The 12,117-nt window shown below is 40.6% G+C and overlaps 1 non-coding gene across 1 annotated transcript; it reads left to right on the top strand.

Annotated features, from left to right (window-relative positions):
* Nucleotides 1–5,290: 5,290 nt before the first annotated feature.
* Nucleotides 5,291–5,364, top strand: TRNAN-GUU (transfer RNA asparagine (anticodon GUU)). The gene has a single exon. It is a non-coding gene; the product is annotated as a tRNA-Asn (tRNA).
* The last annotated feature ends 6,753 nt before the right edge of the window (nucleotides 5,365–12,117 follow it).

Below are 12,117 nucleotides of genomic sequence, written 5' to 3'. Positions count from 1 at the left end.
TATCTGTTCATTCGTGATTCGATCTATCCATCTCACCTTCAGCATTCTTCTGTAACACCACATTACAAAAGCTTCTATTCTCTTTCTTTCTGAGCTAGTTATCGTCCATGTTTCACTTCCATACAATGCCACGCTCCACACGAAAGTCTTCAAAAAGATCCTTCTAATTCCGATATCAATTTTTGAAGTCAGCAAATTTCTATTCTTAAGAAAGCTCTTCCTTGCTTGTGCTAGTCTGCATTTTATGTCTTCCTTACTTCTGCCATCGTTACTTATTTTACTACCCAAGTAACAATATTCATCTACTTCCTTTAAGACTTCATTTCCTAATCTATTATTTCCTGCATCACCTGCCTTCGTTCGACTGCACTCCATTACTTTTGTTTTGGACTTATTTATTTTCATCTTGTACTCCTTACCCAAGACTTCATCCATACCATTCAGCAACTTCTCGAGATCTGCAGTCTCAGATAAAATAACAATATCATCGGCAAATCTCAAGGTTTTGATTTCCTCTCCTTGGATTGTGATTCCCTTTCCAAATTTCTCTTTGATTTCCTTTACTGCCTGTTCTATGTAAACATTGAAAAGGAGAGGGGACAGACTGCAGCCTTGCCTCACTCCTTTCTGGATTGCTGCTTCTTTTTCAAAGCCCTCGATTCTTATCACTGCAGACTGATTTTTATACAGATTGTAGATAATTCTTCGTTTCCGTTATCTGATCCCTATCATCTTCAGAATCATAAATAGCTTGGTCCAATCAACATTATCGAATGTCTTCTCTAGATCTACGAATGCCATGTACGTGGGCTTGTCCTTCTTGATTCGATCCTCTAAGATCAGACGTAAAGTCAGGATTGCTTCACGTGTTCCTACATTTCTTCTGAAGCCAAATTGATCTTCTCCCAACTCAGCTTTAACTTGTTTTTCCATTCTTCTGTAAATAATACGTGTTAAAATCTTGCATGCATCAGATACTAAACTAATGGTGCGGTAGTTTTCACACCTGTCAGCACCGGCTCTCTTGGGAATAGGTATAATAACATTCTTCCGAAAATCGGATGGACTTCTCCTGTCTCATACATCTTGCACACTAAATGATATAACTTTGCCATGCTGGTTTCTCCTAAGGCAGTCAGTAATTCAGAGGGAATGTCATCAATTCCAGGTGCCTTGTTTCTATTGAGGTCACTCACAGCTCTGTCAAACTCTGACCTCAAAATTGGGTCTCCCATTTCATCAGCATCAACAGCCTCTTCATGTTCCAGAACCAAATTATCTACATCTTCACCTTCATACAACTGTTGGATATGCTCCTGCCATCTTTCTGCTTTGTCTTCTTTCCCTTGAAGTGGCTTTCCATCTGAGCTCTTAATCTTCATACACCTAGATTTCCTTTCTCCAAAGGCTTCCTTGATTTTCCTGTATGCAGCATCTACCTTTCCCAGGACCATACAGCCTTCGACATCCTTGCACTTCTCCTTCAGCCATTCTTCCTTAGCTACCTTGCACTTTCTATCCACTTGATTCTTTAATCGCCTGTATTCTTTTCTGCCCTCTTCATTTCTAGCATTCTTGTATTTTCGTCGTTCATCAATCAGGTCTAGTATCTCCTGAGTTATCCACTGATTCTTAGTTGATCTTTTCTTCCTTCCTAACATTTCTTCAGCAGCTCTACTGACTTCATTTTTCATGACTCTCCACTCTTCCTCTATAGTGTTTCCTTCAGCCTTTTCAGTTAGTCCTTGTGCAACATGTTCCTTGAAACAATCTCTCACACTCTTTTCTTTCAACTTGTCTAGATCCCATCTTTTTGCATTCTTTCCTTTCTTCAATTTCTTCAACTTCAGATGGCATTTCATGACCAACAAGTTGTGGTCAGAGTCCACGTCTGCTCCTGGGAAAGTTTTGCAATCCAACACCTGGTTTCTGAATCTCTGCCTAATCATAATGAAGTCTATTTGATACCTTCCAGTGTCTCCAGGTCTCGTCCACGTATACAGCCGTCGTTTGTGGTGTTTGAACCAAGTATTAGCAAGGACTAAATTATGATCAGTGCAGAATTCAACCAGCCGACTTCCTCTTTCGTTCCTTTGTCCCAATCCAAATTCTCCTACTGTACTATCTTCTCTTCCTCGGCGTACCACTGCATTCCAGTCTCCCATCACAATTAGATTCTCGTCACCTCTTACATATTGTATTAAATCTTCTATCTCATCATATATTCTTTCGATTTCTTCATCATCCGCTGAACTAGTAGGCATATAGACCTGCACGACTGTGGTGGGCATTGGTTTGGTGTCTATCTTGATGACAATAATTCTTTCACTATGCTGGTCGTAGTAGCTTACCCGCTGCCCTATTTTCTTATTCATTATTAAACCAACCACTGCATTTCCCCTGTTTGATTTTGTGTTGATAATTCGGTAGTCACCTGACCAAAAATCTTGTTCTTCCTGCCAACGTACTTCACTTATACCAACTACATCTAACTTTAGCCTATCCATCTCCCTTTTCAGATTCTCTAACCTGCCACAACGATTCAAACTTCTAACATTCCACGCTCCGCCTCGCAGAATGTCAGTATCCATCTTCCTGATGATCGCCCCCTCTCGTGAAGTCCCCACCCGGAGATCCGAATGGGGGACTAGTTTACCTCCGGAATATTTTACCCGGGAGGAAGCCATCATCAGTACATCATTCATACAGAGAGAGCTGCATGTCCTCGGGAGTTAGTTACGGCTGTAGTTTCCCGTTGCTTTCAGCCGTGTAGCAGTATCAACACAGCTAAGCCATGTTGAGTATTATTACAAGGCCGTATCAGTCAATCATCTAGACTGCCGCCCTTGCAACTACCGAAAGCCTGCTACCCCCCTTTCGATGAACCATTCGTTAGTCTGGTCTCCTAACAGATACCCATCCGATATGGTTGCACCTGCGGCTCGGCTATCTGCATCATTGGGACACGCAAGCCTCCCCACCGCGGCAAGGTCACATGGTTCGCAGAGGAGGTTTTTTAGTATAAAAATGCTAAATTTGTACACAAAATGTAGTAAGATATGTAATTAAATATGTAATATTAATAATATTAATATTAATATTGCTGGCGAGATATAGTGTTTACAGTGCACAGTGGTATGAGCTAGAATAAATTTGTTACTTTCATTGACCTGTCCCAGTCTCATTCTTCGCTCTGACAATATGAAAGTGACCGAGGTTGACCGATGCTAGTAATACCATTATGCAATCAGTCCTTGTTAAGAATGGTGTGAAAATATCGGTCATATGGTCGGTTGCTGCGTGCAGTTCAGAGCGCTTGGCAGACTGATATGTAATAGCAACTTCTGGTTCGGTGAGGAAAGCAACGGGGAACTATCACACTGCTCATTTCCCTAGTATGCCTCTTCAGTGACGCCTAGACTATTTATGATAGCTGTTGGTGGAGCTTTGGAGGATCAAACGAGCCTTTTGGGCTGAATAGCATATATAACAGTTTTTATACACTAAATTTACAAAAAAGTTCGTATATTAATTTTATTATGACATAGAGTTATGATATGAGGCAATAACATTATTTTAAATAACACCGTATTTTATGACAAGGTCATCGTTGTTGCTTTAGATAAAATGTATTGTCTACGGTTTTCTAATTTTGACAGTATTAAAAAAAAATGAATTCATAATCAGAATACTTCCAATAATTAAAAATAATGTTATGCACTGTAAATCGCGGAGTGTATTACAGAATGCATAGTTGTAGTTAACTTCCTGTTGTCCTCATATCCTAAAAATGAAACAAATAAATGTTACTAAATAAAGTTAATACAGAATTTGTCTTTAAACCTCTATCGAGCAACACAAGTAATACGGTAACTTTGTTTATCGTGATGAGCAGTGTTTCACCAAGTCTTCTCCATGATTTCCATTGTGACGTTTTGATGGTGATACGATAAAATTATCTTGCTTGAAGGCTGAGAAGGACCGTTCAACATCTCAGGAAGTCACTAGTGTATATTTTAAAAGATAATCTAGCTGGACCGCCTCTGTGGTGTAGAGGTTAGTGTGATTAGCTGCCACCGCCGGAGGCCACGAAATTTGAGAAGTGGTACGATGGCTGGAACGGGGTCCACTCAGCCTCGGGAGGTCAACTCAGTAGAGGGTTATTTTTCCGTGGTTTCCCACTTCTTCTCCAGGCAAATTGTACTTAGCTTAAGGCCACGGACGCTTCGTTTCATCTTCCTTGTCTATCCCTTCCAGTCTTCCTATCTTCCAACAAGGGTTCTGTTCAGCATAGTTGGTGAGGCTGCCTGGGTGAGGTACTGGTCCTCCTCCCCAGCCAACATTTTCACGCTCCAGCACACTGCCCTTGAGGAGGTACAGGTGGGATCCCTCCCTGAGTCCGCGGGAAAAACCAACCCTGGAGGGTAAACAGATTAAGAAAGAAAGAAGTACCGTACCAAAAGTGTCCGCCTCTGTGGTGTAGTGGTTAGTGTGATTAGCTGCCACCCCCAGGGTCCAGGGTTCGATTCCCGGCTCTGCCACAAAATTTGGTACGAGGGCTGGAACCGGGTCCACAGAGCCTCGAGAGGTCAACTGAGTAGAGGTTGGTTCGATTCCCACCTCAGCCATCCTGGAAGAGGTTCTCTGTGGTTTCCCACTTCTCCTCCAGGCAAATAATAAATAAAAAATAAATAAATGCCGGGATGGTACCACGGTCCACGGCCGCTCCCTTCCCTCTTCATTGTCTATCCCTTTCAATCTTCCCATCCTCCAGCAAGGCCCCTGCAGTATAGCAGATGAGGCCGACTGGGCGAGGTACTGGTCCTCCTCCCCAGCCAAAATTCTCACGCTCCAGGACACTGCCCTTGAAGTGGCAGAGGTTGGATTCCTCGCTGAGTTCGCGGGAAATTTAAGAAAGAAAGAAAGAAAGAAGTACCAAAAGTACAGCGAACAGAAGTACTCTACTCAATAAAAAAATATATTATTTGTCCAGGTATATAGACGTATATTAGGCATTCAAACAAATAATAACATGATATTCTCTAAACAACAATGTTTACAGTATTCATCACCGACTCGACTCGTCTTTGCAACCCTAAGCCTGAACGAACGAAATACTTGTCAGTCTTATCACGGAGATTTTGCCCAGCTGACAACCTCGAAGGCTTCAAACATGGGCAAGAGGCATTAATCATCATGTCCCCTAGGCATACAATATATGAACACGCAAATTAAATAATCTTTTCTCTTTGCCTTTATTACATTGTATAATAGTCTTCACGGGGCATCTGCCTCCGTGGCGCAATCGGCTAGCGCGTTCGGCTGTTAACCGAAAGGTTGGTGGTTCGAGCCCACCCGGGGGCGATTATTTTTGAAAGAGAGTTCGTCGTTTCTTCGAAGTTTATGTTATCGCATTTCGCGTTAAGAATCATGTTCATCAGTCACCGAGCCAAATAAGAGAAGAGTAAGATGTAATCCGAGTATCCATACTGGAGGTAAATGGCACTATGTCCAGTTTTGCAACGAAATTGAGTTTTGACACCCAGTTACTAAATTTTCTGCGCTCTTTTCTGAGATGCAAAACAATATCATAAATCCCTCTATCATGTGTGGAATGGAAATAATATGGGAATACCCTACGAACCCGACTTTGCCTAGACTAGTCTACGAGCTAACTCGAGAACCTGTCTTAGAAAAACTCTGACCGAATCTGCCAGTGCCAGGCAACAATCAACGGAACTATACGCACAGAAATCAAGCGTCTGGAGCTACTTTTATAACACAGACGCCTTGACTACAGTATAAACGAATCGAAGACTCCAGGATACGAACTAAAACACAGTTGCAGTGCAGGGCTTCCACCATAAACATTGCAGCAAGAACGATTTCCACGTACCAGAGATACATACGCGAACTATGTGGGGAAAATTGTGACAGATAACACACATCAGTATGTAAATAGCTTCGACTGAACTGTGTATATAAACTTCCAATCTATAAACTGTTTCAACATGTCAAATAACCTTATATGGCCATCGGTTGCAATAAAAACATTTATTAAAACAATATGTACAAAGTGCAATAACAAGCGTGCTAACCGGTTTGAGGCAAAGAAAAAAAACCCACCAAGTCTGGTCTACTTCCAAAACAAATGAAAGAAATAATACAAATTTTTAAAGTGGATTTTAAAAGTAAAAAATAAAAAATGAAAAAAAATAGATGATTCGAAAAAGTTTATGAAGCTTTTCATTAAAACAGTGGCAAGTGAAAGGAACACTGAAATACATGTAAAAATGAATATTTGTAACGTAGTGCCCTTTACCCTCTGAGAACAAAATTAGATATTGAAAAACCTTAAGAAACTACAGAATCATTTACAGAATTATTTAGCACGAGACTGTCACTTTATTTACTGCATACACACATTTTAAAGAAAATTAAAATTAGCAGAAGGATATACGTCTGTAAAAGAACTCTTCGTACATTTTGTCCTCTGATTTCTAATTATCAAGCTAAACTTTCGAGCTGAAGCATCTACAGTCCTATAAAGTGTCTAAATCGGTCTAAATTGTAATACACAGGATATGCTGCATCCGCCTCTGTGTTGTAGTGGTTAGTGTGATTAGCTGTCACCCCCGGAGGCCCGGGTTCGATTCCCGGCTCTGCCACGAAATTTGAAAAGTGGCACGAGGGTTGGAATTGGGTCTACTCAGCCTCGGGTGGTCAACTGAGTAGATGGGGTTTTGATTCCCTCCTCAGCCATCCTCGAAGTGGTTTTCCGTTTTTTCCCCCCACTTCTCCTCCAGGCAAATGCTGCGATGGTACCAAACTTAAGCCCATGGCCGCTTCCTTTCCTCCTCCTTGTCTATCCCTTCCATTCTTCCCATCCCTTACAAGGCTCCTGTTCAGCATAGCATGTGAGGCCGCCTGGGTGAGGTACTGGTCACCCTCCCCAGTTGTATCATCGACCCAAAGTCTCACGCTCCAGGACACTGCCCTTGAGGTGGTAGAGGTGGGATCCCTCGCTGAGTCCGAGAGAAAGACCAACCCAGGAAGGTAAACATATTAAGAAAGAAGAAAGAAAAAAGACAGACAAGGAATACTTTTCAAAAATGTATTATGGTTTTTATATGAACTAATATTTTCACATTGTGTCATATTAGGCTCTCGAGGAGTCAAACCTAAACCGTCTGGTCACGTAGACATTATTTAACAAAGCTCATAATTAGCCTGGTTATATTTTGGTCAGGGCACATACAAGTAGCCTTGAAGTTCTCGTCAAGTCAATAAATTGCTTGCTGCTGCCACCTAACATCGAAAGAGAGAAGCTACACAGTGGTTAGTTCTGACTGCTCCCGACAGGTTGTGTGGAATGTATTCTTGACGCACTTGCTTGCGGTTTCCCTCAATAGATAGCAGCTGCATTCCAAAGTAGAGCCACTCATACGCGACTTGCTCCTTACATTATTTAATTGGCAAGTCTTGTGCGGGCTTTACAAATTCTCGTCAGAAAAACACAACAAGATTGTTGCTTTGCTGTTGATACAATGATCATAGTCCAGATTTGTGTTGAATCCGCACTACCGGGACGTAAGTTTTCATTTTAAATGGATTGGTCGGGATTCAAAATGCGACCTTCTTGGTGAAAAGTAGATGTTACGAGATTCTTGTTAATTCATTTTAAACAATATTAACATCACAATTAACAACATCCAATACCTTGCCAGTGCCGTCGTCCCCCTGTAGGTAGGGGCGGTAGAATAACACCCACGGTAATGCCTGCTTGTTTGTAAGAGGCAACTAAAAGGGGGCGTAGGGGCTCTCAGCTTGGGAGCGAAGGTTGACGACCACGTTACACTTCAGTTGAGTCCTGGCATTGATTCCACTTACTTGTGCCAGGATCCTCCCTTTCATCTATCCTGTCTGATCTTCGTCCTTGGTCAACACGCGTTCTTTTCTGACCCCGACGCTATTATACTCCGAGGGTTAGAGAGTCTTTCATTCTTACACCCTTCGTGGCCCTCGTCTTTCTTTGGCCGATACCTTCAGTTTCGCAGTGCCGGATCCCTTCCTTCTTTCTCTCTGATTAGTGTTATATAGAGGACATAATATGCCTTGTTGCACTTCCTCTTAAAACAATAACCACCACCACCACCACCACCACCACCACTGCTGTTGATTGGCATTATTCAAGATAGCGGTTTCAATCTTGAATGTGGGCAGTGTTGTTTGATGGTGGATAAATGTGACAACTCCATCCATGATTTTAGCTTCCAGTCCCTTAAAGAACACCTGTGGGATAAAATTTCATCACAATGTGCTAAGATGTTAATAACATTCAACTGCTATGGATTCCAAGTCAAATCGCGATTAAAGCTAAACTAATAATAATTATACTGTACTCAGGGAGTATCTGATTTGTAATTCCAAGATTGCGGAGTCCATACCGTCCCAAGCAGCACTTCATATTTTAGGCATGTGACCAGTTACTTCGGTCCACCCTGAAAAATTAGGTCTTACGAACCTTCAGTAGAGTTCCGTAGCCTACCGCTTTTACAAGACAGCTATATCGAAATGTCGAAACAAACAGGTTACTAAATGACATCTTCTCCAGAGGTCTTCAGCCAACTTATGAATAATTCACCCAGCGTTTATTCCCTTGTAGCAAAGTCGGTCTGAAAATAGACAGATGTAAAGAAAATCGAACGAAGCTGTGACATGGCTACGGCCGCAAGTTCCGAGGTTTCTTTTATATTTTTAAGCAATTGGTATTACGCCGCCCCGACACAGACAGGTCTTAAGGCGACGATGGGATAGGAAAGGGTTAGGAGTTGGAAGGAAGCAGACGTAGCGTTAATTAAGGCACAGCCCCTGCATTTGCCTGATGAAAATGGGAAACCACTGAAAACCATCTTCATGGCTGACGAAAATGTGATTCGAATCCACTATCTCCCGAATGCAAGCTGCAACTGCGAGCTCATTTCATTAACTTTGTCAAACCTTGATTCAGTTTTACTTGCCGGGATGAGTGGCTCAAATGGTTGAGGTCCCAGGCTTCTGACCCCAACTTGGCAGGTTCGATCCCGGCTCAGCCCGGTGGTATCTGAAGGTGTTCAAATACGTCAGCCCCGTATCGGTAGGTTTACTGGCACGTAAAGGAGCTTCTATGGGGCTAAATTATGGACATCAGTGTCTCCGAAACCCGTAAAAGTTGTTAGTGGGAAGAAAAATTATTATTATTATTATTATTATTATTATTATTATTATTATTATTATTATTATTATTATTCATTTTTACTCAGTACAGTGCCATTCTAGAGGAAAACACATCGTCGCTGCGGTTCCGAATCAGAGAATCTAACAATACTCTCTCCCTTTCCAGGAAAATGGACTCAAGGAAAATTGTTCTGATGGACTGGAGGCGTGACCGTTCTTGAGGGAAATAATGGATAAGAAGAGCATTGTCTCATTCGCGGTTTTGGCACAACAGCGACGATATCTTAAACACATCAAATGATTTCCCTACCGGGCATTCAAACCTTTTAATTCAATCCGTTGTAATTAAAACCAACTAGACGGAATAGACTACATTTCCATTCAACTGTGAACAGCACATTTCTGCAAATACTTTGAACTTAGAACTCATTCTACCATAAATTCTCAATACGGTTCGATTCTAAACATGCTATAGATTGCCTGAAATAAACTATCTCCATTCCTATAATTCCCCACCTCAGCTAACATCTTTTCCCGGTCAATTATCATATGCATGAAGTCGCTTCTTCGTCTAGACTTACATATGCTTGCTAACTGAACTGTCATTGGATTCTTAGAAAAAAAGCTGTACACGCTGTCCAAGAATGGATAAGATAATTAGAACTAGCTCTGGAAAATCCGGTTTACTGTGCCTCTTGTGGGTGTTGCTTCATAATTAATTAAGAAACTGCAGGATAATTATACCTTGATTTGAAAATTAATTAGTCACTGATCCCTTACTTCTCAGAAAACACATTATATTTTAGCACGATGAACTTCATAGATTATGGAAATAACAACAAAAATTGGGCAGTATAAACAGGAATTAATTAATGAAAAATGTTATCTACAAGCATAATAATAATCCTACTATTATACTACTAATAGTAATAATGTTTATTATTATTTATTTTCTTTGAATCAATTTTGACGAACTATTAATTACGTAACCAACTCTTCATGGTTTCAGTTTCCTTTGGCGCCAGTATTCCTTCATTCTTTACTTATAGCTTCTTTTTTTTCCATCCGTTCTATGTTGTTTCTCCTTGGTCGCTCTTTCTAGTTCCTGAAACCCCTCAATTGTCTGTATATTGTTTTCTGAATGCGGATGTATTTTTCCATGATGTGCAGGTCCTTCGTTGTGTTAATAAACCAACTTTCATAATATGAGTTGCTTTTCTATTGGACTTAAAATTGTTGAAATATTTTTAGTGAGCCTGTCATCAGTAATGTGTCCGAATAATGTAATCCTTCGTTTAGCTAAGAGGATAGCCTATATAAAAATGCGGGCCAGAGAGGTAAACATAACGAAAATCATTCTTTATTTCATGGAGAAATAATGGAAGAGGGGGATCTGTTGAGAGTATGCAGGGAACTGACGCACTTACAGCTAAATATTTGGGTAGTGAATATAAAACAAAAATAGAAGGAGAGAGAATTATATTTTTAGGTTACTTCAAAAATCTCGTATGTCCCTATGCTCTTCCTACCCATTATATTCCATAAGAATGGTCACGCCTCCCAGCCGCATATTTATATCCAGTCCATCAGAATAAATTTCGTTGTGTTAACAATGGTGGAAGCCTTTACCTTCCATCCTCCAAGGGCCTTCATAGCCTGTACGGAGGTGTCTTTGTCTTTGTTTTTGTCATTTTACTATGCTAATATGTAAAGGAAATCGGACTTTACCATACCGTATTGTAAGGATGTTGTTTGCATGACGAATTTGCGCATTCCTACAGTATAATGTATTGAAGGTTCATTTTCCTTTACACACTGCAAATCCATATCGTCGCTCCTATGCCAAAACCGCACAGTGTGACAACGCTCTTCCTATCTATTATTTCCCGTAAGACTGGCCACGCCTCCTAGCTACATATTTTGATATATAGTCCATCAGAACATTTTCCGTTGAGTTAATTTTCCTATGCTCGTATGTAAAGGAAAATGAACCTTAAACGCTAGGAGTGGGTAAATATGTCATGCAAATATACATTCCTACATACGGTTCAGTATTCTAAGGTTCATTTACCTTTACACATAAGCATGGGAAAATTAACTCAACAAAGTTTGTTCTGATGGACTGCATATCAGTATGTGGCTGGGAGGCGTGACCAGTCTGAAGGGAAATAATAGATAGGAAGAGCATTAGCAAATTCGCGGTTTTGGCTTAGGAGCGACGATATGTGACTGGCAGGCGTGACCAGTCTTAAGGAAAATAATCGGAAGTGCATTGTGAAATACGACCTTATGCCCGAACAGCGACGATTTATTTGACTATTACCACATTAAATACTTAAAGCCAATATTCTTTATATCCACTCCACAAATTATCATAATTTTCTTTTAACTTTCTTTTTGTCCTAGATGTAGTAAAATTCTACATATTCTATATCAAACATGTAACTTTTCCCCATTCTTCATCCTTTTAGTTAGTGCTTTTCTTTTTTCATTTCACCACATATTTTTTAGAATACGAAAGAAATCCTATCCTTTCCGATGTAATTCATTCTCTGTTTAACATTTTAACAATCGTATATCGAAGGCTTATTCCTAGAACCTCTGTTGTGATGGACCTAGGGTAGCGTCAAGAAAAGCCATGTGTAACTGTCAGTAGGAACAAACAATCGGTGGTTTCTGTTACCTGACACCACAAGACGACATGTAGTTGATGTAATGTAAAATCGGTTGCTAAAAAGGCGAATTTGATAGACCTAACCAAGGCAGGCCATTGCTTGCAACTTGATAGATACTTATGATCACCAAATAACGAAACGGTCATTATCTGAAGTTAACCAGCAATAATGGAGATTTTTATCAGCTCCTTATTTAAGAAACTTATGATGTAATTCTACGTTAGCT

This window comes from Anabrus simplex, chromosome 7 (genome assembly GCF_040414725.1).
Source record: "Anabrus simplex isolate iqAnaSimp1 chromosome 7, ASM4041472v1, whole genome shotgun sequence".
Taxonomy (NCBI): domain Eukaryota; kingdom Metazoa; phylum Arthropoda; class Insecta; order Orthoptera; family Tettigoniidae; genus Anabrus; species Anabrus simplex.
This window is presented reverse-complemented; position numbering and strand designations above follow the sequence as displayed.